At 42.5% G+C, this 23,982-nt stretch overlaps 1 non-coding gene across 1 annotated transcript; it reads right to left on the reverse strand.

The window, feature by feature from the left end:
• Window positions 1-17,716: 17,716 nt before the first annotated feature.
• On the reverse strand, window positions 17,717-17,854 carry LOC119929359. Its single transcript, XR_005451486.1, has one exon. It is a non-coding gene; the product is annotated as a small nucleolar RNA SNORA7 (small nucleolar RNA).
• Between the last annotated feature and the right edge of the window lie 6,128 nt (window positions 17,855-23,982).

Here is a 23,982-nt window from a genome sequence, read left to right on the forward strand (position 1 = left end):
GGAAGGATGGTAGTGCCGTCAACAGAGATGGGAAAGACAGGGAGAGGACAAGGTTTGGGAGGGAAGACAAGGAGCTCAGTCTTTGACATGTTGGGCTTTAGGTGGCGGGCGGACATCCAGATGGAGATGTCCTGAAGGCAGGAGGAGATGCGAGCCTGGAGGGAGGGGGAGAGAACAGGGGCAGAGATGTAGATCTGGGTGTCATCAGCGTAGAGATGATAGTTGAAGCCGTGGGAGCGAATGAGGTCACCAAGGGAGTGAGTGTATATTGAGAACAGAAGGGGACCAAGCACTGAACCTTGGGGAACCCCCACAGTAAGAGGATGGGAGGGGGAGGAGGAGCCTGCAAAAGAGACTGAGAAAGAACGACCGGAGAGATAAGAGGAATCGTAGGTTGACAGGCAACCACTGGAGATTTTTGAGGAGGGTAGTGACATGTCCAGAGGGTTTTTGTACAAAGATAATCCCGTCAGCAAAGTGAAGTATAGACTGAAGCGGGGAGAGACAGGAGGATGGGAGATCAGAGAGGAGGCTGATGCAGTAATCCAGTCAGGATAAAATGAGAGATTGAACCAGCAAGGTAGCAGTTTGGATAGAGAGGAAAGGGTGGATCTTGGCAATGTTATGGAGGTGAGACAGGCAGGTTTTGGTGACTGATTGGATGTGTGCGGTGAATGAGAGAGTGGAGCCGAGGATGACGCCAAGGTTGTGGGCTTGTGAGACGGGAAGCATGGTAGTGCCGTCTACAGTGACGGGAAAGTCAGGGAGAGGGTAGGGTTTGGGAGGAAAGATAAGGAGCTCAGTCTTGGACATACTGAGTTTTAGAGAAGCAGCTTGGCCCAGTGGGAAGAGCCCAGGCTTTGGAGTCAGAGGTTATGGGTTCAAACCCCTGCTCTGCCAATTGTCAGCTGTGTGACTTTGGGCAAGTCACTTAACTTCTCTGTGCCTGAGTTACCTCATCTGTAAAATGGGGATTAAGACTGTGAGCCCCCCGTGGGACCACCTGATCACCTTGTAACCTCCCCAGTGCTTAGAACAGTGCTTTGCACATAGTAAGCTCTTAATAAATGCCACTATTATTATTATTATTAGATGGCGGGCAGACATCCAGATGGAGATGTCCTGAAGGCAGGAGGAGAGGAGATTGGAGGAGGAGGAGAGGCCCAGCCTGGAGGGAGAGAGAGAGAGCAGGGGTGGAGATTTAGATTTGGGTGTCATCAGCGTAGAGAAGATTGTTGAAGCTGTGGGAGCGAATGAGTTCACCAAGGGAGTGAGTGTAGATAGAGAACAGAAGGGGACCAAGATCTGCTGTGTGACCTTAGGCAAGTCATGTAACTTCTCTGTGACTGTTACCTCATCTGTAAACTAGGGATTAAGACTGTGAGCCCCATGTAGGACATGGATTGTGTGCAACCTGTTTAGCTTATATCTACCCCAACACTTAGTACAGTGCCTGGCACAAGGTAAGTGCTTAACAAATACCATTAAAATAAGTCCAATTTCTTTCAACCTCTGGGATGAGGCTGGGTAAGTTGATCCAGTCTAAAGTCAAAGTTTAGAAGAACACATGAAAGAAGCAACAGAACACATACATTCAACAAGCTAATACATTTGTCAGAGCAGGTAGAGTACTTGGTCACTGATTTCAGCATATTAGCAGCTAGATAACGGTCACAAATCAGGCAAAAAGGACAATCTCTATTTTTAAAGTAATAAAGACAGCAATATGAAAGTGAGCTCAAATTGTGAATTGGTTGGTGCAGTAAGCTTCAGAGAAATTCTTCAGGTCCTCGTGAGTAGGTATTTATTGAATGCCCACATAGTGCAATGCTCTATACTAAATGCCTAGGAAACACAGCAGAATAATAATAATAATGGCATTTATTTAGTGCTTACGATGTGCAAAGCACTGTTCTAAGTGCTGGGGAGGTTACAAGGTGATCAGGTTGTCCCACGGGGGGCTCACAGTCTTAATCCCCATTTTACAGATGAAGGAACTGAGGCCCAGAGAAGTGAAGTGACTTGCCCAAAGTCACACAGCTGACAATTGGCAGAGCCGGGAATTGAACCCATGACCTCTGACTCCAAAATCCGGGCTCTTTCCACTGAACCACACTGCGTCTCTAAACACAAGAAGCACAGAAGCACAAGACATGCTCCCTATCCACAAGGAGCTTTCATGGGAATGGTGAAAATGTGAAAACATTAAGAGTTTTTCTTTAAGGAATCGGAAATGGTATCTGGCTGATATTTCTGAGAATCCAGGTTTGGGAGGGACCTATAGAGGTAGCTAAAGGACCACACCTAACCCCCTCTAGACAGATGAAAATCTGTTCTGATTTTCAAATCTCCCTAGATGAGGAGATTCCATAACTTTCCTAGGTCACTCAATAGTGTTTATTCGTGTTTGGGGGGGGAATTTTATTTTATGCTTCCCAACTCCCTCCTGATATGATTTAAACCACACTGCATTAGATTCCAAACTCTTTGAGAGCAGGGATGTGTGTGCTTTAGTTTATTTTTCTGAGCGCAAATTAGTCAATCAATCAATCAATCGTATTTATTGAGCGCTTACTGTGTGCAGAGCACTGTACTTAGTGCTTGGGAAGTACAAGTTGGCAACATATAGAGACAGTCCCTACCCAACAGTGGGCTCACAGTCTAGAAGGGGGAGACAGAAAAAAAAACCCAAACATATTAACAAAATAAAATAGTTAGAATAGATATGTACAAGTAAAATAAATAAATAAATAGAGTAATAAATATGTACAAACATACATACATATATACAGGTGCTGTGGGGAAGGGAAGGAGGTAAGATGGGGGAATGGAGAGGGGGACAAGGGGGAGAGCCCAACAATGGGCTCACAGTCTAGAAGGGGGAGACAGAGAACAAAACCAAGCATATTAAGAGAATAAAATAAATAGAATAGATATGTACAAGTAAAATAAATAAATAAATAGAGTAATAAATATGTACAAACGTATATACATATACACAGGCGCTGTGGGGAAGGGAAGGAGGTAAGACGGGGGGATGGAGAGTGGTCTATACCCAGCGAGGGCTTAATACATAGTACTGATTGATGCCGTCTTTGCTATATGCAAAAACTCTCGATTATTAAGGTCTCCCTTTAATTTTCTCTTCCATAAATTTATCCCAGTCCCACCACTAGCTTCTTCTCAGAGGACAAGATCTTTTAACTCTCCAGAAGCCCTATGCTACTTCTTCCACACGTTCCTCTTCAGAACTGGAGCAGGTCCTCAGGAGGGTTTGACAGGGGCTGTGCATAACAGCACAGAAGAAACAAAGAAAGAAGCAGCAGCAGGGGGGCTTAGTAGAAAGAGCACAGGTTTGGCAGTCAGAGGTCATGAGTTCTAATCCTAGCTCAGCCACTTGTCAGCTTCCCACCATCTAATAATAATAATAATGGCATTTATTAAGTGCTTACTAAGTGCAAAGCACTGTTCTAAGCACTGGGGAGGTTACAAGGTGATCAGGTTGTCCCACGGGGTGCTCACAGTCTTAATCCCCATTTTACAGATGAGGTAACTGAGGCACAGAGAAGCTAAGTGACTTGCCCAAAGTCACACAGCTGACAAGTAAAGGCTAGAATTGCCTCTGCGTAATTGGATACATACTGCCATGACTTTCTGGCAAATATCTGAGTCTTTATATAAATATATGAAGACCTCAACCTTCTGCCCATCAGGTGTGAGTTTCACATTCAACAGCTGTGTGACAAACTGACAGAGGCAAAATAATGTTTGCTCCCTCAGAATTATTCTGTCCCAGAGCCTCAGGCAGTGCCCCTCTCCTGATTAGGCATTTCACAGTGCCTGTGGATGATAATAATAATAATAATAATAATAATTAAGGTATTTGTTAAGTGCTCACTATGTGTCAGGCACTGTACTAAGCATTGCGGTAGATGCAAGCAAATTAGGTTGGACATAGTCCCTGTCCCATGTGGGGCTCCCAGTCTAAATCCCTATTTTACAGATGAGGTAACTGAGGCACAAAAAAGTAAAGTCACACAGCAGACAAGTGGTGGAGCTGGGATTAGAATTCATGACCTGACTCCCAAGCTCGTGCTCCATCCACTCTGCCATGATCACACAGGGCCAGGGTGAGAAAGTGTGCATGGCTCTGCACAAACTATCAATTCAAGCAAACGACTCAAGTATGTGTTCAGCTGGCAGTGGGATACCTACCCAGCTCTCCACAGACCCACAGTGAAAGTCCTTTGCGGCTCGGGATTTGGGTCATTTGACTGCTGATGAGGCAGCAGCAATGGCAAACAACTCTCTGAGTCTCAGAAGAGCTCTTTCAGCGAGAGTAGTCCTCACAGGCGATGGGGAAAGGGCTAGGAAAGGTAGCCTATTACCTGCTTCCTCAAATTCAAACCCAGTTCACCCGAGGGACTGTGCCTGGTGAATCTTTATCTCACCATCTCAAGCATCACACTCCAAAAGGAAAATTAGATATGCACATGAGAAGGTGGGCTCATGTGTTCTCCGTCTCTTCCATCCTCTCCCTCCTTCTTTGATCCCTCTTCTCCTGATTCCTACTCTCTAGGGAGGCACTGTGGAAAGAACATGGAGCTTAGAAGTCAGGAAACCTGGATTCTAATGGCTAACCACTTGGCTGTATTTATTTTATTTGTACATATTTATTCTATTTATTGTATTTTGTTAATATGTTTTGTCTCCCCCTTCTAGACTGTGAGCCCACTGTTGGGTAGGGACCATCTCTATATGTTGCCAATTTGTACTTTCCAAGCACTTAGTATAGTGCTTTGCACACAGTAAGCACTCAATAAATACAATTGAATGAATGAAAGAATGAATGACCTTGAGCAAGTCACCTAACTTCTCTGTGATTCAGTTTCCTCATCTGCAAAATGGGAGTAATATCAATGCCCTCCTTCACCCCTAGAATGTGAGTCCCAAGTGGGGCAGACTGTATCCAATCTTCTTTTTGTTTTTTGTTAATGATATTTGTTAAGGGCTTACTATATGCCAGGCACTGTACTAAGGACTGGTGTAGATACATGCTAATCAGATGGGACATAGTCCATAGCCCACAGAGGCTCATCATCTTGATCCCTATTTTACAGATGAGGTAATCAATCAGTTAGTGGTACTTATTGAGTGCTTACTACGTGCAAAGTGAGCTCAGGAATGTGTCTGCTTGTTGTTATATTGTACTCTCCCAAGTGCTTAGTACAGTATTTTGTACACAGTAAGTGCTTAATAAGTACCATTGAATGAGTGAATGCTTGGGAGAGTACAATACAACAGAATTAGGGACACATTCTCTGTTCATAATGAGTTTACAGTCTAGAGGGGCAGACAGACATTAAAATAAATAAATGAGTAATTTATAATAATAATAATGTTGGTATTTGTTAAGCACTTACTATGTGCCAAGCACTGTTCTAAGCGCTGGGGCTTAGAGCTTTGCACTATAAGCACTATAAATTAATATATAATTTAAAGATATGTACATAGGTGTCATGGGGTTGGGGGTGGTGCCAATATCAAATGGCCAAAGATCACAGATCTAAGTGCATAAATGACACAGAAGGGAGAAGGACCTGGGGAAGAGAGGGCTTAATTGGGGAAGGCCTCTCGGAGGAAATGTGGCCTCTGTAATAATAATAATAATAATGTTGGTATTTACTAAGCGCTTACTATATGCCAAGCACTGTTCTTAGTGCTGGGGGGAATACAAGGTAATCAAGGTTGTCCCATGTGGGGCTCACAGTCTTAATGCTTTGAAGGTAGGGTGACTTGCGGTCTGGCATATTTAATAATTATAGTAGTAATAATTGTGACATTTGTTAAGCACTTACTATGTGCCAGGCACTGTACTAAGCACTGGGATGGATACAAGCAAATTAGGTTGGACACAGTCCCTCACAGTCTTAATTCTCATTTTGCAGATGAGGTAACTGAGGCACAGAGACTTTAAGTGACTTGCCCAAGGCCACACAGCAGACAGGCGGCAGTGCCAGGATTAGAACTCATTATTTTTTGACTCCCAGGCCTGTGCTCTATTCATTCATTCATTCAAGTGTATTTATTGAGCACTTACTGTGTGCAGAGCACTGCACTAAGCACTTGGGAAGTACAAGTTGGCAACATATACAGATGGTCCCTACCCAACAATGGGCTCATCCACTATGCCAAGCTGCTTCTTGAAATGGGAAGGAAGTTCCAGGCTAGGGGGAGGATATGGGGAAGGGGTTATTTGTTCCCCTTAGTGGGAAAGGGTCAGTGATGAGATACATGTGATCAAGGCACAGTGAGTAAGTTGTTTCTAGAGGAGTGGAATGTGCGGCCTGAGCCATACTAGGAGATCGGTGACGTGAGGTAGGATGGGGTGAGGTGGCGAGCTGATTGGATGCTTAAAAGCTGGTGATAAAGTGTTTCTGTTTGATGTTGAGGTGCATGAGCAGCCACTTGAGGTTCTTGGGGAGCAGGAAGACATGGACTGGAAGTTTTTGTTGAAAAATGATCCATGCAGCAGAGTGAAATATGGACTGGAGAGATAGGAGGCCACAGGATTGGCAAGGAGGCAGATGCAGTAGTTAATGTGGGATAGGATAAGTGCTAGGATCAGCATGGTAGCAGTTTGGGTGGAGAGGAAAGGGTAGATTTTAGCTATTTTCTGAAGGTAAAACTGACCAGATATGGTGATAGATTGAATATGTGGGTGGAATGAGAGAGATGAGTAAAGGACAACACCAAGGTTATGGGCTTGTGAGACAGGGAGAGTGATGATACTTGTCTACAGTGATAAAAAATACAGGGGTAGGGCAGGGGTTGAGGGGACAGTTTTGGACATGTTAATTCTAGGTGTCAGTGGGTCATCCAGGTAGAGATGTCCTGAAGGCAGAAGGAGATGTGAGATTGCAGGAAAGGAGAGAGAGGTCAGGGATGGGGATGCAGATTTGGGAATCATTTGCACAGAAGATGGTAGTTGAAGCCATGGGAGTGAATGAGTTCTCCAAGGGAGTGGGTGTAGATGGAGACTGTGAGCCCATTGTTGGGTAGGGACCGTCCCTATATGTTGCCAACTTGTACTTCCCAAGCGCTTAGTACAGTGCTCTGCACACAGTAAGCGCTCAATAAATATGATTGAATGAATGAATGAGAATAGAAGGAGATCTAGGATGGAACCTTGAGGGACCCTCACTGTCAGAGGGTGGGAGGCAGAGGAGGCAGAGAACCAAGAGAGAGAGTGCCATTGAAGCTAATAAAGTTTTTGGTCAAGAGGTCTCATAAGATAAGGATGAAATAGAGTCCATCCGATTTGACGAGAAGGTCATTGTTTACCTTAGAGAGGGCAATGTCTCTGGAGTGAAGTGGGTGGAAGCCAGATTGGAGGGAATCCAGGAGAACATTGGAAGAGAAGAAATGGAGATAGCGGGTGAAAACAACTCTTTCAAGAAGCTTGGTGAGAAATGGTAGGAGGAAAATGGGGCAATAGCTGGAGGGAGCCATGGGCTCAAGGGAGGGTTTTTTTTTTTTTTAGGATAAGGGGTATATAAATATGTTTGAAAGGAAGGGGGAAGAAGCTATTAGAAGGTGCACCGTTGAAGATGGCAGTCAAGGAGGGAAGAAGAGAGGGGGTGAGTGTTTTAAAAAGGTATGAAGTGGTGGGTTCATAAGCACAGGTGGAGGGGGTAGATTTAGAGGGGAGGCAAAAGATCTCATTTTGAGATACTGCAGGGAATACAGGGAGAGTCAAAAAGGCTGTGGGGGAGATTGGAAGAGGGGAGATTTTGGGAAGATCATGTCTGATGATTTTCATTCATTCATTCAATAGTATTTATTGAGCGCTTACTGTGTGCAGAGCACTGTACTAAGTGCTTGAGAAGTAAAAGTTGGCAACATAAGAAGATTGAAGAAGATTTCAATTGTCTTGAAGAAATATGTGGCCAGGGCATTAGGGGAAAGAGATGATGGGGGCAGGGGGACAGGAGGTTTGAGGAGGGAATTAAATGTCTGGAACAACTGGCGCAGGCAGTGAGTTTGGCAATGAATTAGGATGAAGAAGTATTGTTGCCAGGCAATGGAGAGAGCTGAATCAAAGCAGATACGAATGAATTTAAGGTGGACAAGGACAGAGAGATCTCTGGATTTCCCGCCAACAGTGCTCGACAGATCATTCATTCATTCATTCATTCAACCATATTTATTGAGCACTTACTGTGTGCAGAGCACTGTACTAAGCGCTTGGGAAGTACAAGTTGGCAGCAGATCAGGCACAGGAGGAGGGGAAGCAGACGCTGGAAGTGTTCCAGTGTTGGAGGTTAATAGTACGAGGGCAGTGGAGGGAAAGCGGAGCAAGGGAGTTGAGTTCAGTGGAGAGGGTGGAGCTGAGCACATCGATCTGTGTGTTAGCAGAAGGTCATTTGGGTATAGAGGACAAATTTAATAGGATGGCTATAACATATTGGAGAGGGTGAAAAGAACGGAGGTCTTCGTTGGGGAAGACGACAGATTTGTAGGGCGGGAGTGGGTGTTTGGGAAAGAGCAGGTGAGGAGGTTATGGTCTGATAGAGGAATTTCAGAATTGGTGAGGGTAGAGATTTTACAGTTATTAAAGATGATAAGATCAAATGTTTGTGCACGTTGGTGAGTGTGTGAGGTGGGGTGGAGTAGAGGAACTGAGATAACTGAGGCACAGAGAAGTTAAGTGACTTGTCCAAGTCACTTATTATCTTACGTGGATCCCAGCTCATGGAACATTGTAAGTGCTTAATAAATACTATTGCCATTATTACTTAGTCCAATCATGCTCTCCCAATACAATAATAATAATAATGATGGCATTTATTAAGTGCTTACCATGTGCAAAGCACTGTTCTAAGTGGTGGGGGGATGCAAGGTGATCAGGTTGTCCCACGTGGGACTCACAGTCTCAATCCCCATTTTACACATGAGGTAACTGAGGTGCAGAGAAGTTAAGTGAGCCCACTGTTGGGTAGGGACCGTCTCTATATGTTGCCAACTTGTACTTCCCAAGCACTTAGTACAGTGTTCTGCACACAGTAAGCGCTCAATAAATACGATTGAATGAATGAATGAATGAAGTGACTTGCCCAAAGTCACACAGCTGACAAGTGGACCCACACCCTACTCATCAATCCCAATCTCATTTTGTTACAATCAGTGATTCCTAAGAGACTTACTGGCCACATCCCTCTTTCTTCAGCTTAGATTCAGTGTGGTATTTCTGGAATAAATACATTCCTCTATTAGCACCTTCTCTCTGGTCCATAGAGATTTGTGGAGGATGGTCTTTTAAAGGTTAGCATAATTAAAATACATTGCTATCTATTCATTTCTTTTGGAATGCTCTGCAGAGATGGTGAAGCAGAAAGTTCAAGCATCTGTGTTCAGAATTTTGGTATTCAAATATCAGAATTTTTTCCATATTGTATATCAGTCAGAGTTTAATGCCAAATTTGACAAGGTTAGCTGGTTTAGCTTTAGTTCTGTTCTGCTTAGCATACCTGTGATGCTAGGTCTCCTAGAAAGGAAAAATTAATGAAACCAGAGAATGGACAAAAACGAAAAAGGCATTGGCCAGGGCTTCAGATTGAAACATAACCATCCATGACAGACAGCAAATAAAAGAAAGATTTATCTAAGGAGCATTTACTATTATAGCTTTCCCCGTAGAACCGCAAGAGGACTGAAAAAAGAAAAAGGAATCGAAAGTAGAATGAGATTTGACAGAGACCCACATCCTGAAGTGCAATCTTTAATAGACTCAAGGAACTCCTCAGAGGATATGGTATTATTAATATTAATGAGTATTTTGCACATTTAAATATTTCCTGAAAGCATATTAATAGAGCAACAATAACAAAAATTTTGAAAGGTTAAATTTGTTAGTTACTCACTTTGCCATCTGTTATGTCTGCCGATCATGCTCAGTGCAAAAATGTTTTGCACATTAGATACCTGAAATTTTGAACTTGGATTAATCAGAGTCCATGAGGGTTAGAAAGGAAGCATCTCAAAATGATGTCAACCGTGCTGTGATAACACTAACATCCAAAATTCCACACCCCTAAGAAATGGTATCTAACCCCTGCAGAAGGTATTTATTTGAGATAGATTAAGCATCATTGGGAAATCAATGCAACTATTGGGTGTATTTCTCATCTTAACCCTTTTATTTGAATTTGGAGATGACTTGGGATTTAGGAGTAATGCCCATCAGTAATAAGTCTCCCAGAGTAGAGTTGACCCAGGGAAAGTTATTTAGCATGGCTCAGTGGAAAGAGCACAGGCTTTGGAGTCAGAGGTCATGGGTTCAAATCTCAGCTCCGCCAGTTGTCAGCTGTGTGACTTTGGGCAAGTCACTTAACTTCTCTAGGCCTCAGTTACCTCATCTGTAAGATGGGGATTAGGACTGTGAGCCCCCCGTGGGACAACCTGATCACTTTGTAACCTCCCCAGCGCTGAGAACAGTGCTTTGTACATAGTAAGTGCTTATTAAATGGCATAATTATTATTATTATTAATAATTACAACCAGGTGGCTGGCTCAGCATCACATACAAGCAGATAACTGAGTCGGGTTGCTTTGAATAGTCAAGGTAGTGGCTTCCTAAAAATAGAAGTTTACTACTGGCCAACATGTTTCCCTTCCTCATGTCAGATGAGAACTTATTGACTTTAACTTTGGATTCAGAGGCCAGGTCTTTTCTATTAATGAGAAGTAGACCCAAGGTCTATCCCCATACTACCCCATATATTCCAGTGCTTAATAAAGTGCCTGGCACAGAGAAGCAGCGTGGCTCAGTAGAAAGAGCATGGGCTTTGGAGTCAGAGTTCACCATGTCAAATCCCGGCTCTAACACTTGTCAGCTGTGTGACTTTCAGCAAGTCACTTAACTTCTCTGTGCCTCAGTTACCTCAACTGTAAAATGAGGATTAAGACTGTGAGTCCCCTGTGGGACAACCTGATCACCTTGAAACCTCCCCAGCGCTTAGAACAGTGCTTTGAATATAGTAGATGCTTAACAAATGCCATCATCATTATTATTATTATTATTATTAATAAATACTATTATAATTATTATAAGCCAGGAAAAAAATGTGGTTTCACCTGAAGTACTCAGGTACTTAGTTTGACCAAGGGGATGAAAGGCTGGGTTGAAGAGATGTTCATTCATTCATTCAATTGTATTTATTGAGCACTTACTGTACTAATCACTGTACTAAGTGCTCAGAAAGTGCAATTCAGTAATAGAGATAATCCCTGCCCACACTGGGTTTATAATCTAGAAGGGGGGAGAAAGACATCCAAACAAGTAAATGGGCATCAATATAAATAAATAGGATTATAGATATATGCACATCAAGACAAATAAACAGGCATTAATATAAATAAATAGAATAATAGTTATGTGTCCTCCTGTTATCCGAAGCAGAGTAAATCCGTGCTCCATCTGTCTATCGATGGTGTATTTGACCTCCACCCACCTCCTCTACCCTTCCATTTCCTTTTGGAAGGAAATGTGGTCCATCCCAGGAGAGGTTAAAGAATTGAGTTTGGAAGAGATAGAAAAAGGGAGGCAATGGCAACCTTCGGGCACACGAGTGGTTTTAGCAAGAACATGAATCAGTTGCTCGCTACATCCTCTGTGGATTGAATAAGAAAAAAAACACATTTTCATTAAAGCAGGAGAGGTTTTGGTTGAAATGAAGACAAATGTTTCTACCACCAGGGTGATGAAGCACTGGGACGAGGCTATTGAGAGTGTCTGTGGTGTTTTCATCCTTGGAGAACATTAAGGAAAGAACATAATCTCATTTTCCCTGAATGATCAGACGTTCTCCACCCTAGAAGCAGGGGGGCGAACTAGGTGACCTCATAAATTCCCAATCAGTAATAGAAACCAACATGGGGTGAAGAGGCAGTTGGGAAGATGGCAGAGGAAGGGATAGTTCAACTATGCCCCAAGTTGGGAAATTAAAGTAAAAACAAAATAAATTGTGGTATTTATTAAGCACTTACTATGTGCCAGAAACTGTTCTAAGCACTGGGGTGCATACAGACAAATCGGGTTGGCCACAGTCCTTGTCCCACATGGGGCTCACAGTCTCAATCCCCATTTTCCAGTTGAGGGACCTGAGGCCCAGAGAAGTGAAGTGAGTTGCCCAAGGTCATACAGCAGACAGATGGTAGAGCTGGGAATAGAACCCATGACCCTCTGAACTCTAAAAGTGAACTTTTAGACTGTGAGCCCACTGTTGGGTAGGGACTGTCTCTATATGTTGCCAATTTGTACTTCCCAAGCTCTTAGTACAGTGCTCTGCACATAGTAAGCACTCAATAAATATGATTGATGATTGATTGATGATGAACTCTCAGGCCTGTGCCCTATTCACTACCCCAAAATGGGTGATTTGAGGAGAGGGAGAAGGAGTGGCAGCCGAGGTGCTAAAAGTAATATGTGGCAGGATTAGAGGGATGGATGATTTAGTGAATATCTCTGGATTCTGAGATATGCAGCCTTGTCAGGCATGAAGGGAGAGTGGAACAGGTTGATCTTCAGGAATCTGTCATCTTCTTCAAAATTTCTCCTTCAAATAAAGCGCAGGAGTCATAGCCTTCCCTGAGTATATTTGGATCTGGGAAGGAGACATAGCCATTAAAACAGAAACAGAATTATTTTCTACAGCAGTAGACCATCTCCTGACTGGAAACTGTGTTTTTTTCCTCCTTTGTGTGAATTGGCAAATGGGAAATGCCTTGCTTCTCTTCCCAAAAGTTTTAGCTTCAACTTTGGCCTTGTTATCTTTTCATCCATTACGCCATGTTCAATTCAAGCTGTCAAAAATGATTAAACTCTGAGGCTTTTTCCTCATGTGATTGAAATTGGGGCCACCTAGCTATATAACCAAAAATCTGGCATTTTGTATTAAAGATGAATGTCTCTGAATTGAAAAAAATCCAGCCAGGACCCAGTTTAGAGTTATTGAAGGCTCCATGGGTCACAGAGGAAGTATATTCCCAAACAACCTAATCCCAAAGTTCAGATTTAATTAGCTCCCCAAAGTGGAAAGAATAACAATAGTAAATGCCAAAGTCACGGTTTACAATGTAATATTTAAAGCCCCTAAGATTTTCAACTGCAATGGCTAAATTATAGGATCTGTTTTCTGGAAAACAGGCACCATAAGGCTTTTCTAGATGAAATGATGGACCAAAGGTTGCAACCTAAAAATTACCCCTAACTTTCTTTGACTCCAAATCGAGCTTAAGATGAGAGAAATACCAGGACTGTTTCTGTCTGGGTCTCTCGGTAGGACAGCGTGGCTCAGTGGAAAGAGCATGGACTTTGGAGTCAGAGGTCATGGGTTCAAATCCCCGCTCTGCCACTTGTCAGCTGTGTGACTTTGGACAAGTCACTTCACTTCTCTGTGCCTCAGTTACCTCATCTGCAAAACGGGGATTAAGACTGTGAGCCCCTTGTGGGACAACCTGATCACCTTGTAACCTCCCCAGTGCTTAGAACAGTGCTTCGCACATAGTAAGCGCTTAATAAATGCCATCATCATCATCATTATTATTCAATTGAATCCCTTCTCCTAGTTGTCTTTGAGGAGAAAGAACTCAGCCTCCCACCCCAGGAAGTGCAGTGAAACTAGCCCCTTTGCATCAGGGGGTTTGTAGTATGTCCATCTTTCTCTACAATCCTTCTGTTGCTCATTTTGAAAGGATTTTAAAGCACCAGAGCACCAGGCTCTGGTTGTAATATCAGTACGAATAGTAGGATTAGCAGTATTGTTATAGAAGCAGTAGTAGTAGTACTAGTAATAGCAGTAATAATAATTATAGTTTTAGTTTTTGAATGTCCAGTTGGCGCACTGCATTGGGTGTTGGGGAAGTACAAGATAAAGATGTGATAGCACTTAGTACAGTGCTCTGCACAAACTAAGCACTCAATAAATACGATTGAATGATAGCCCACAAAAAGGTCACACTCTGATGGGAATAAAGGTAAAAAAAATACAGACCATTAGGCTGTGGCCTTGCTCTCTATACAAATATATTAACTGTGGCCACGAAGGCCTTAAACCAACCTGTGGCAAAATGTCCTCTAATGGAACTGTTGCTTTGTTCTTAATGATCAGAAGTTTGGAGTCTAAAAGAAATACGTTTTTGACTAAAATGATGGGGGCATGTCTGCTTTCAGCTTATTTGTTGGCCTGACTTTTGACTCTTCAAGAGGATTTCATGCTTAAAAGAAAGCAGATCTTGAGGACTGTAGTATTAAGTGTCTTTTTAAAAATATTCATGACATCAGAAATTCTCTTCCTTCTGAGCCTGTCTTTAAAACTCAGTTACATTCCCCTGAGGTAACAATTAGTAGTCAAAGAGTTAATGCAGAAGGTTGATTTCACAAGATCTTAAATTCAGTATCAAATGGTAGATCACTGTTTACCTTCTGATGGATAATAGGAAAATATTTAGTCTTTCAAAAGGTTTTTATCATTTGTCTTTTTCTGAAGGAAGAGTGATTTTTTTCAAGTGCTTATCATTGTTTACCAAAGGATAGTCTGGCTAAATGAGTGCAGATTACAGTTTAAGTGGTAAAACATTTTAGATCAAAGAGGAAAAGCTGGAAAATGTGCCCTCATCTGGAAGGGGGAAGAGATTAGTACTTTGTGATTTTTTTTTCTATTACCATCAAAGCCTTCTTGAAAGAAATGGTCCTAGGAGAACAGAGATGCTCTGTGTTTCTAGAAGAACTGATAACCTTGCAGGGTTTATCAGTCACTCTATGAAAGTTAAATTGCTTTAATTTATTGAGCTGTCACAAGACTCTCTAACCTCATCTCCCGGGATTCCCTTACTGAAATGTCAGCTAGAGAAAAAAAAAAAAACATTTTCTTAGCCCCCATCAGCCAAGTAACCCCATTCTGAATAAGCCTCTTTCCTTTGATGATTAGGCTAGTTCACATGAACCTTAGACAACTTGATCCTGACAGAGCCTAATTTGAGGAAGATTTAAGGTAAAGATTCAACAATCAAATCTGGGTTCATTATATCGTTTTCATTTCCCTGCTAGCTCTCAAACTATCTTTTGAAAGCTATTTTGGCCTTATGGCTCTTAGGAGGCCAAGCCTTAATATTGCTCAAAGAATCAAGAACTTTCATTGTGAATTATTTGCTAATATTCTACTTCAGCTCTTAGTGGAAAATGCATTACACTTTGCTGCTGCCTGGGGTGTCTTCTCTATCACCCTCCCTGCCACAGCAATTAAAATTAATCTGGCTATTATTCATGCTAGAGTACAGGCTGTGGCATTGCAATAGGAGAAGGAATATATGAAGTGGCTGAAGAGAAGCATTTCTCTTGTTAAGCATTCGAGTAAAACAGGTGAGAGCATTTCTCCCAGCATCTATTTCTTGTCCCAACCATGATAAATGAAAAACATTTCTCCCCTAGGTCTGAGAGAGCCTGGCAGTGAATTTCAGGTAATGAAATGAAATAGGATGGGGGCAGGAATGGTAGAATTCTTGGTGTTTTAAGACTTGTCAACTTTTCAGTAAAGGAGTGGGGTAAACAAGTGGTCCAGTGAGGGTGAAGGGACTTTTGAACAAGATAGAAAAGCAGTGTTGTCTAATGGGAAGAACAGGGGCTTAGGAGACAGAGAGGACCTGGGTTCTAATCCAGCTCTGCCACGTGCCTGCTGTGTGACTTTGGGTAAACCAATTAAACTTCTCTCTGTTTCAATTTCCTCACCTGTAAAATGGGGATTCACTGCCACTTCTCCCTTTTACTTAGACTGTAAATCCCATGTCGGGCAGAGACTGTGTCCAAACCAATTATATCTACCCCAGCACTTACTGCCATGCTTGGCACATAGTAAGCACTTAGCAAGTACCATCAAAATGATAATAATAATAGCTTTCTCAATTTTTTTAGCTTTCTATCCCATCTTCCTAACATTCATTCATTCAATCATATTTATTAAGTGCTTACTGTGTGCAGGGCACTGTACTAAGCGCTTGGGAGAGTACAATATAACAATAAGCATAACAGTATGAATGACTAAACTGGAAAGTCAAATTAGTGTTGAAAATAATCAGTTTACCCCAAGGATCAAATATCTCCCTGAGTGTGCAGACATACCCTTTGGAATATGATGGAAAATGGTCACTTTGGCCTGAAATTGCAAGTCATAATTGAGTATCTCCTAATGGACAGAGAAGTGTCTGACATGGAAAGTTTCTTGGTAATTGACCAAGGTGAATATTCATGCCCCTCTCAGGGGAATTTCCAATACTCTACCGGTCTCGACTGCCGGAGGAAGTCAAGCAGAGGCATACCCATTTCTAGCTTGGACAGTGGCTAGTGAGTGGACAAGTCAAAACTCACCTGTGCTGGGCAGCACTGACATGGGAGAGAGTCAAGGTTGGAGACTCAAGTTTACCGTGCAGAAGAAGGCGATGGTAAACCACTTCTATAGTTTTACCAAGAAAACTACAGATAAACAACCAGAACGATTGCAGATGGAGGTGGGGCACGCTGGGAGAGCTGTGTCCATGATGTCGCTGTGGGTCGGAGATGACTCGACGACATAAGACAAGATAAGAGTATCCACGTCAGAAGGAATAAAAGTGATGGAGGTGATCCAACGGGATACTCAGAGAAACCTTGAAAGTATGTGCCTTAGTCAACTTGGATATAGTTGGTTCATCTTCAGATAAAGTCTAATAGCCATCTCTCTGATTTTATACCAGACTGTCCAGTTTATAATTGTTTTCTTTCCTGCTCAATGTGGATTCAGCTCTGAATCCCACATTTTAATTTTCCACCCTGGCCTCCCTCCCCTTAGCTCCTGCCACCAAGTCCCACCAACCCTGAAGGGATCAGAGAGAGCTGAAAGTGGAATGCAGTGGCCCTGGAGCATTTAAGAGTGTCAGTGAACCCCAGAAAATTGTTCTAGTGTTCAGTGATGTTGTACTGATTCTGATAATAACAGAATGTGTAAGTCCCAGGGCAAAGGAAGTTTTTCAGTGTGATCCCTGAACAATTAATTATGACTTTAAGTAATAATAATAATAATAATAATAATTATTATTATTATTATTATTATTATGGAAATGGTCTGTAGAGACCAGATCCCTGACCATCATTATCAACTGATGACTCTCCAATGTCTTCTTCCCCACTGCTTTCATATATGTTCATGTCTCCCCTATTCTGAACTCCCCACCCCCTTAACCCCACTGCTCCCACCAGTTATCACCTATCTCTCTCCTACCATTCTTTTTCAAACTCCTTGAGTGAATTGTCTATTCCTGCTATCTCAAGTTCCTCTCCTCCAGTTCTCTCCTTGACTCCCATTCAATCTGGCTTCAGTCCCCTTCCCTCCACAGAAACCGCCCCCTCAAAGATCACAAATTATCTCCTTCTTGCCAAATCCAATGGGCTCTTATCTTGTCTTGTCTTATTCCGTCGAGCTATTTCCGACCCATAGCGACACCACAGACACATCTCTCTCAGAACTCCCCTCTCTCCATCTGCAATCGTTCTGGTAGTGCATACATGAGTTTTCTTGATAAAAATAAGGAAGCGGTTTACCATTGCCTCCTTCCACGCGGTAAACTTGAGGATCTGCTCTCGACTCTCTCTCATGCTGTTATTGCCCAGCACTGGTGAGTTTTGACTTGTAACAGATTGGCTTCCTCTCGCTACACACTGGACAAGATAGGAATGGAATGGGTATGCCTCTGCTTGACTCTCCCTCCCATAGCAGAGACTGGTAGAGTACTGGAAACTCTCCAGGTGTGACCTTGAGAGGTGCCAATGGGCTCTACTCCATCTTAATCCTCCTCAACCTCTCAGTTACCTTTGACACTGTTGACCACCCCCTTCTCCTGGAAACATTATCCAATCTCGGCTTCACTGATATTGTCTTCTCTTGATTCCCCTCCTTTCTCTCTGGCTGCTAGCCAAATCAGCTGTCAACAAAAATATTTGCTTGAAGCAAATATACTCGAAGTTCTGTTATTTCTTTGACAATGTCCACTGCTTCCTCCATATCACACTACAGCACTTATTTCAACTCTGTTGCTTCCCTCTATAATTCTGTCTCCTCTGATGTATTATAAGCACTTTGAGGGCAGGGATGGCATCTATTAGCTCTACTGTATTCTCCCAAGCACTTAGTATAGTGCTCTGAACATAAGTGCCCAATAAGTGCTATTGATCGATTGATTGACAACTTTAGAAAGGTGAGACCCTGAGGCATGGAGAAAGTTGCCACTATTGACCTTTGGTTTGCCCTCTGGACTCTGGTAGTAAATATGTGATAATTTGCATATCTTTGTCTCGTCCTTACCACAAAAGGGCAAGTACACTATTAAAAATAAATCAAGTGCAGAAAGCTTTGTTTATTTTAAAATTGATTGTAAAACAGCAAGGCCAGAGGAAGGAACCTCTAAACAAAACCAAGACAAGCAAACAAGCAGTTATACCGAATTGTTTACCACTCTATCTCAATAAATAGAAGTGAATCTGGTCTTCAGTCACCTAGGATGCCAGAAATGGCCCTATTTTCTCAAAGTTACATGTTCTGAATGGGGCATCTCACATGCTAGAGTGCTTTTGACAGTCACTGCAATGTGGTGTTTATAAATCAATAGATTTCCCTAATTTTGTAATTTCCCATTTTATCCTCCAAGGGCTAATACACATTTGACTTTGCAGCAGATAAACAATTTCTCTTCTAAATGTTCTTTGCTATCAAACTTTATTATGTAGCTTACCAAATTTATTTTGTCAGCAGAGCATACTTTGAGTAAATTCAAGTTGCAAAGTATGTGTTTAGATTACAGTATGTATCCTTTTGAGAGATGACTTTGCCTTATTAGCAGAATGCATCTGGCCAGCCAAACGATCTGTGGAGACATTGTCAAAATACTATTCAGGGCTTGACAACATTCATTTTGAAAGCAAAGCGGATTGACTTGTTGTCAAAATGCTATCTGACACATTATCCTTACCATAAACTGGCTTTGAGTGGGCTGTCAATCAAATTTTAGCTTAAAACAATCAAATGGAGCCAAGTTAACAATGGAAAATAAACCCCCCCAAATAACTATCCTTTTCCCTCTCTCCACTCCTTTCCCTTTCCACCAAAACCTCCCTGCTAGATATCTTTGATAGAAATTGTGGTTCTATAAAATAATATTTTATTGCAGTACATTTAGCTTTTATGTCAGAAAGGGAAGGAGCAAAACCCTCGAAAATGTTTTTCTTCCATAGCTGAGAAAATGCTTCCCAATCAATCAATCAATCAACCATTCAGAGATATTTGTTGGGTGCTTACTTTGTGCAGAGCACTATACTGAGGGTTTAGGAGATAACAGTACAACAGAGATCATAGACAAGTTCCCTGTCTACAAGGAACTTACAGCCTAGAAGGGGAGACGGACATTAACAAAAATAAATTAAAGATATACAGACATTAATATGAATAATTACATTATGGATATATATTCTAAGGATCTTATCAATCAAGAAATCAATCAATCCATTAACCCTATTTCTTCTGTAGTTCTCTGGTAAGTTTGACCCTCAACTCACCTTAGTAGGGTGGTGAAACATTCAGAAGTAGGAGAATGCCCACTGAACTAAGCCATAAATGGTAAAGGTTTCTGATTTGTTAATTTTGTTTTAATGATACTTGTTAAGCACTTATTATGTGCCAGGCATTGTTCCAAGTGCTAGGATAGATACAAGGTAAGTAAGTCCCACATAGTCTTAATCCCCATTTTACAGATGAGGTAACTGAGCCACCGAGAAGTTAAGTGACTTGCCCGAGATCACACAGCGGACAGGTGGAAGAGCTGGAATTAGAGCCTGGGTCCTTCCCATCCCACACCAGTGCTCCGGCCACTAGGCCAAGCTGTTTCTCTTGCTTCTGATGCAGGAATCTCCCAGGACACTTATCATGGCTCAATTAGAATCCGGAAAATAGTTGGTTAATGTGGACAAGGAAGATTGCAATAGCTACCAACATTACTACCCTGGCCACGGCCCTGTCTGGTCACAGTTTGGTAATACTATGGCGACTTTGGTCATAATAGCATTTTGTGTTTTAAACTCCACAGAAACCGCCATTTCAAAAGCTGCAAATAATCTTCTTGCTAAATCCGATCACCTCTACTCCATCCTAATACTTCTCAAAGTCACAGCTGCTTTTGACAGTCGACAAACCCCTTCTCTTGGAAACACTATTCAACCTCTGCTTCACTTCCCTTCACTGACACTGTTCTCTTCTGGTTCTCCTCCTACCTCTCTGGCTTCTCATTCTCAGTTCCTTTTGTGGGCTCCTCTTCTGCCTCCCACCCCCTAACTGTGGTTCAGTTCTGGGTCTCCTGCTACTCTCCATCTACACCCACTCCCTTGAAGAAGCCATTTGCTCCCGTGGCTTCAACTACCACCTCTACATGGATGATACCCAAATCTACATCTCCAGCCCTGATCTCTCTCCCTCTCTGTTGTCTCACATTTCCTCCCGCCTTCAAGACATCTTTACTTGAATGTCCCACCAACACCTCAAACTCAACACGCCCGAAACAGAACTCCTTATCTTCCCACCCAAACCAGTTTTCCCTCCTATTTTCCCATCACTGTAGGCAGCATTATCAACTTTCCTGCCTCACAAGCCCATAGCCTTAGCGTTATCCTTGACTCATCTCTTTCATTCAACCCACATATTCATTCTGTCACTAAATCCTGTCAGTTCAAACTTCACAACACTGCTAAAATCTGCCCTTTTTTCTAGATCAAAACTTCGTTCACGTTAATCCAAGCACTTAATCTTATCCCATCTTGATTACTATATCAGCATCCTTGCTGACCTCCCTGTCTCCTGACTCTACCCACTCTAGTCCATACTTCACTCTGCTTCCCAGATCATTTTTCTATAAATACATGCAGTCCACGTTTCCCCATTCCTCAAGAACCCCTAGTGGTTACCCATCCACCTCCACATCAAACAGAAACTCCTTACTATTGGCTTTAAAGCACTCCATCATCTTGCCCCCTCCTGCTGCATCTTGCTACTCTCCTACTATAACCCAGCCTGCATACTTTGATTCTCTAATGATAGCCTGTTCACTGTAACTCAATCTCGTCTGTCTCACCATCTGCTTCTTGCCCCCATCCTGCCTCTGGCCTGGAACGTCCTCCCACTTCATATCTAACAGATAATTACTCTTCCCACTTTCAGAGTCTTACTGAAGGCGCGTCTCCTCCAAGAGACCTTTCCTAAACCCTAGTTTCCACTTCTCCCACTCCTTTCTGCATCCCTCTGGCACTTGCTCTCTTGATTCAACCTTCCCTCAACACTTCTATACATATGTTGGGAAGCAGGATGGCATAGTGGATGGAGCACCAGCCTGAGAGTCAGAAGGTCATGAGTTCTTATCCCAGCTCTGCCTCTTGTCTGTTGTGTGACCTTAGGGTGAGACACTTTAGTTCTTTGAGCTTCAGTAACCTTATAGGTTCAGTGCCTGGCATATAGTAAGTGCTTGGCAAATGCCATAATAATAATAATAATATTGGTAGTGTATTTATGTCAATATCTGTCTCCCCATCTAGACTGTAGTCAGGGTGGTGGTTCACTGTGGTCAGGGAACATGTGTCTTTCATATTGTTACATTATAATAATAATAATAATAATGATGGCATTTATTAACGCTTACTATGTGCAAAGCACTGTTTTAAGCACTGGGGAGGATACAAGATGATCAGGTTGTCCCACAGGGGGATCACAGTCCTCATTTTACAAACGAGGTAACTGAGGGCCAGAGAAGTTACGTGACTTGCCCAAAGTCACACAGCTGACAATTGACAGAGCTGAGATTTGAACCCATGACCTCTGACTCCAAAGCCCGTGCTCTTTCCACTGAGCCATGCTGCTTATATCTTTCAAACACTTAATACAGTACTCCGCATGCAGTAAGGATTCAAAATAATGTGATTGATTGATCGATTGATTAAGCATATTGCATGCATCTCTGCCTCCCTACTCTCATATTTCATGCTATTCTGCAGTGACGACATGACAACATGGCAGGGCTACAAAGTAGGAGTCGTAGAAAACTAGTGATGATATTTAGCAAGTGCCTACTTTGTGCAAAACACTATACAAGCACTGGGAAAGAATACATGTAATAATAATAATAATAATAATAGTGGTATTTGTTAAGTGCCTAATATGTGCCAGGAACTGTAGTAAGCGCTGGGGTGGATACAAGCAAATTGAGTGGGACACAGTCTCTGTCCCACATGGGGCTCACAGTCTTAATCCCCATTTTACAGCTGAAGTACCAGGCTCAGAGAAGCTAAGTGACTTGCTTGAGGTCACACAGCAGACAAGTGGCAGAGCCGGGATTAGAACCCATGACCTTCTGACTCTCAGGCCCTTCCTCTATCCACTAGGAAACGCTGATACAGTCCTTGTGGCTGGCCTCAGTGGGCTCACAATTTAAGAGTAAGGGCAGACAGACAGGGGAAGGGGAGAGGGAGACTTAGCTCCAGGACCTAAGGGAAGTGGAAAATATCAGAATTAATAAGACAAGGAACCCATCAAACATGATGAGAGCTTCTAGGTTCAGATTCTTCACAGCTCATGCCAACAGTCACAGTAAACGGTGATCCAGTTGAGAAGGCCTCTTGCTCCCAGTGTTCAGTTCTGTCCATGCTGGAGGAAAGGGAGATGGGGGTCCTATAATGGAGCAGCCACTCTCCCATAGGGTTAATTCATTCATTCAGTCATATTTATTGAGTGCTTACTGTGTGCAGAGCACTTTACTAAGCACTTGGGAAGTACAAGTTGGCAACATATAGAGATGGTTCCTACCCAACAACGGGCTCACAGTCTAGAAGGGGGAGACAGACAACAAAACAAAACATGTGGACAGGTGTCAAGTCATCAGAACAAGTAGAATTAAAGCTAGATAATAATAATAATAATAATAATAATAATAGCGGCATTTGTTAAGTGCTTACTATGTGCAAAGCACTGTTCTAAGTACTGGGGATACAATGGGATCAAGTTGTCCCACGTGGGGCTCACAGTCTTAATCCTCATTTTACAGATGCACATCATTAACAAAAAAAATAGAATAGTAAATATGTACAAGTAAAATAGAGTAATAAATCTGTATAAACATATAATACAGGTGCTGTGGGGAGAGGAAGGAGGTAGAGCTGGGGGATGGGGAGGAGGAGAGGAAAAAGGGGGTTCAATCTGGGAAGGCCTCTTGGACGAGGTGAGCTCTCAGTAGGGCTCTGAAGGGAGGAAGAGAGTTGGGTCCCACAAGTCATTCATTCATTTAATTGTATTTATTGAGTGTTTACTGTGTGCAGAGCACTGTACTAAGCGCTTGGGAAGTACAAGTTTGCAACATATAGAGATGGTTCCTACCCAACAGCGGGCTCACAGTCTAGAAGGGATAAGGGGATCAGTGGAGGATTCATGTGGCTGACTCTGAGTTCCTCCTGGCTGAAGAAGGGCCTGATGAGAGTTCCAGTGGCCTGGGGGTGGGGCAGCAAACCCCACTTTAATCAATTTCTCTTTCAAAGTCTCAAATTCTTCTTGACTGGACTGAGGCTGGCCCATTATTTACTATGGGAGTGTCCATCAGCTTTTCCATTGTCATTTTCAAGGAGAACCTATTGTGTGCTAGCTGCTAGCAAGCAGTGAAATGGAAGAATTTTGATCTTTTTTCTTTAGAGCTTTGGAAAGTCAAACAATAGGGGGGAAGTTTAAACATTTTTCATGCTCTCTTGGAATGCTGAAATTTTAGCTTCTGAGGAGGCAGCTTCTGAGGAGCTTCCTCTTTTAGTCTTGAAGGGGTTTTCAGTTGTTTCTTTGTATTAGAAGACTATCATTGCCACCCCAATGAGATGCCATT

Source organism: Tachyglossus aculeatus, chromosome 5, assembly GCF_015852505.1.
Source record: "Tachyglossus aculeatus isolate mTacAcu1 chromosome 5, mTacAcu1.pri, whole genome shotgun sequence".
In the NCBI taxonomy this organism is placed as follows: Eukaryota; Metazoa; Chordata; class Mammalia; order Monotremata; family Tachyglossidae; genus Tachyglossus; species Tachyglossus aculeatus.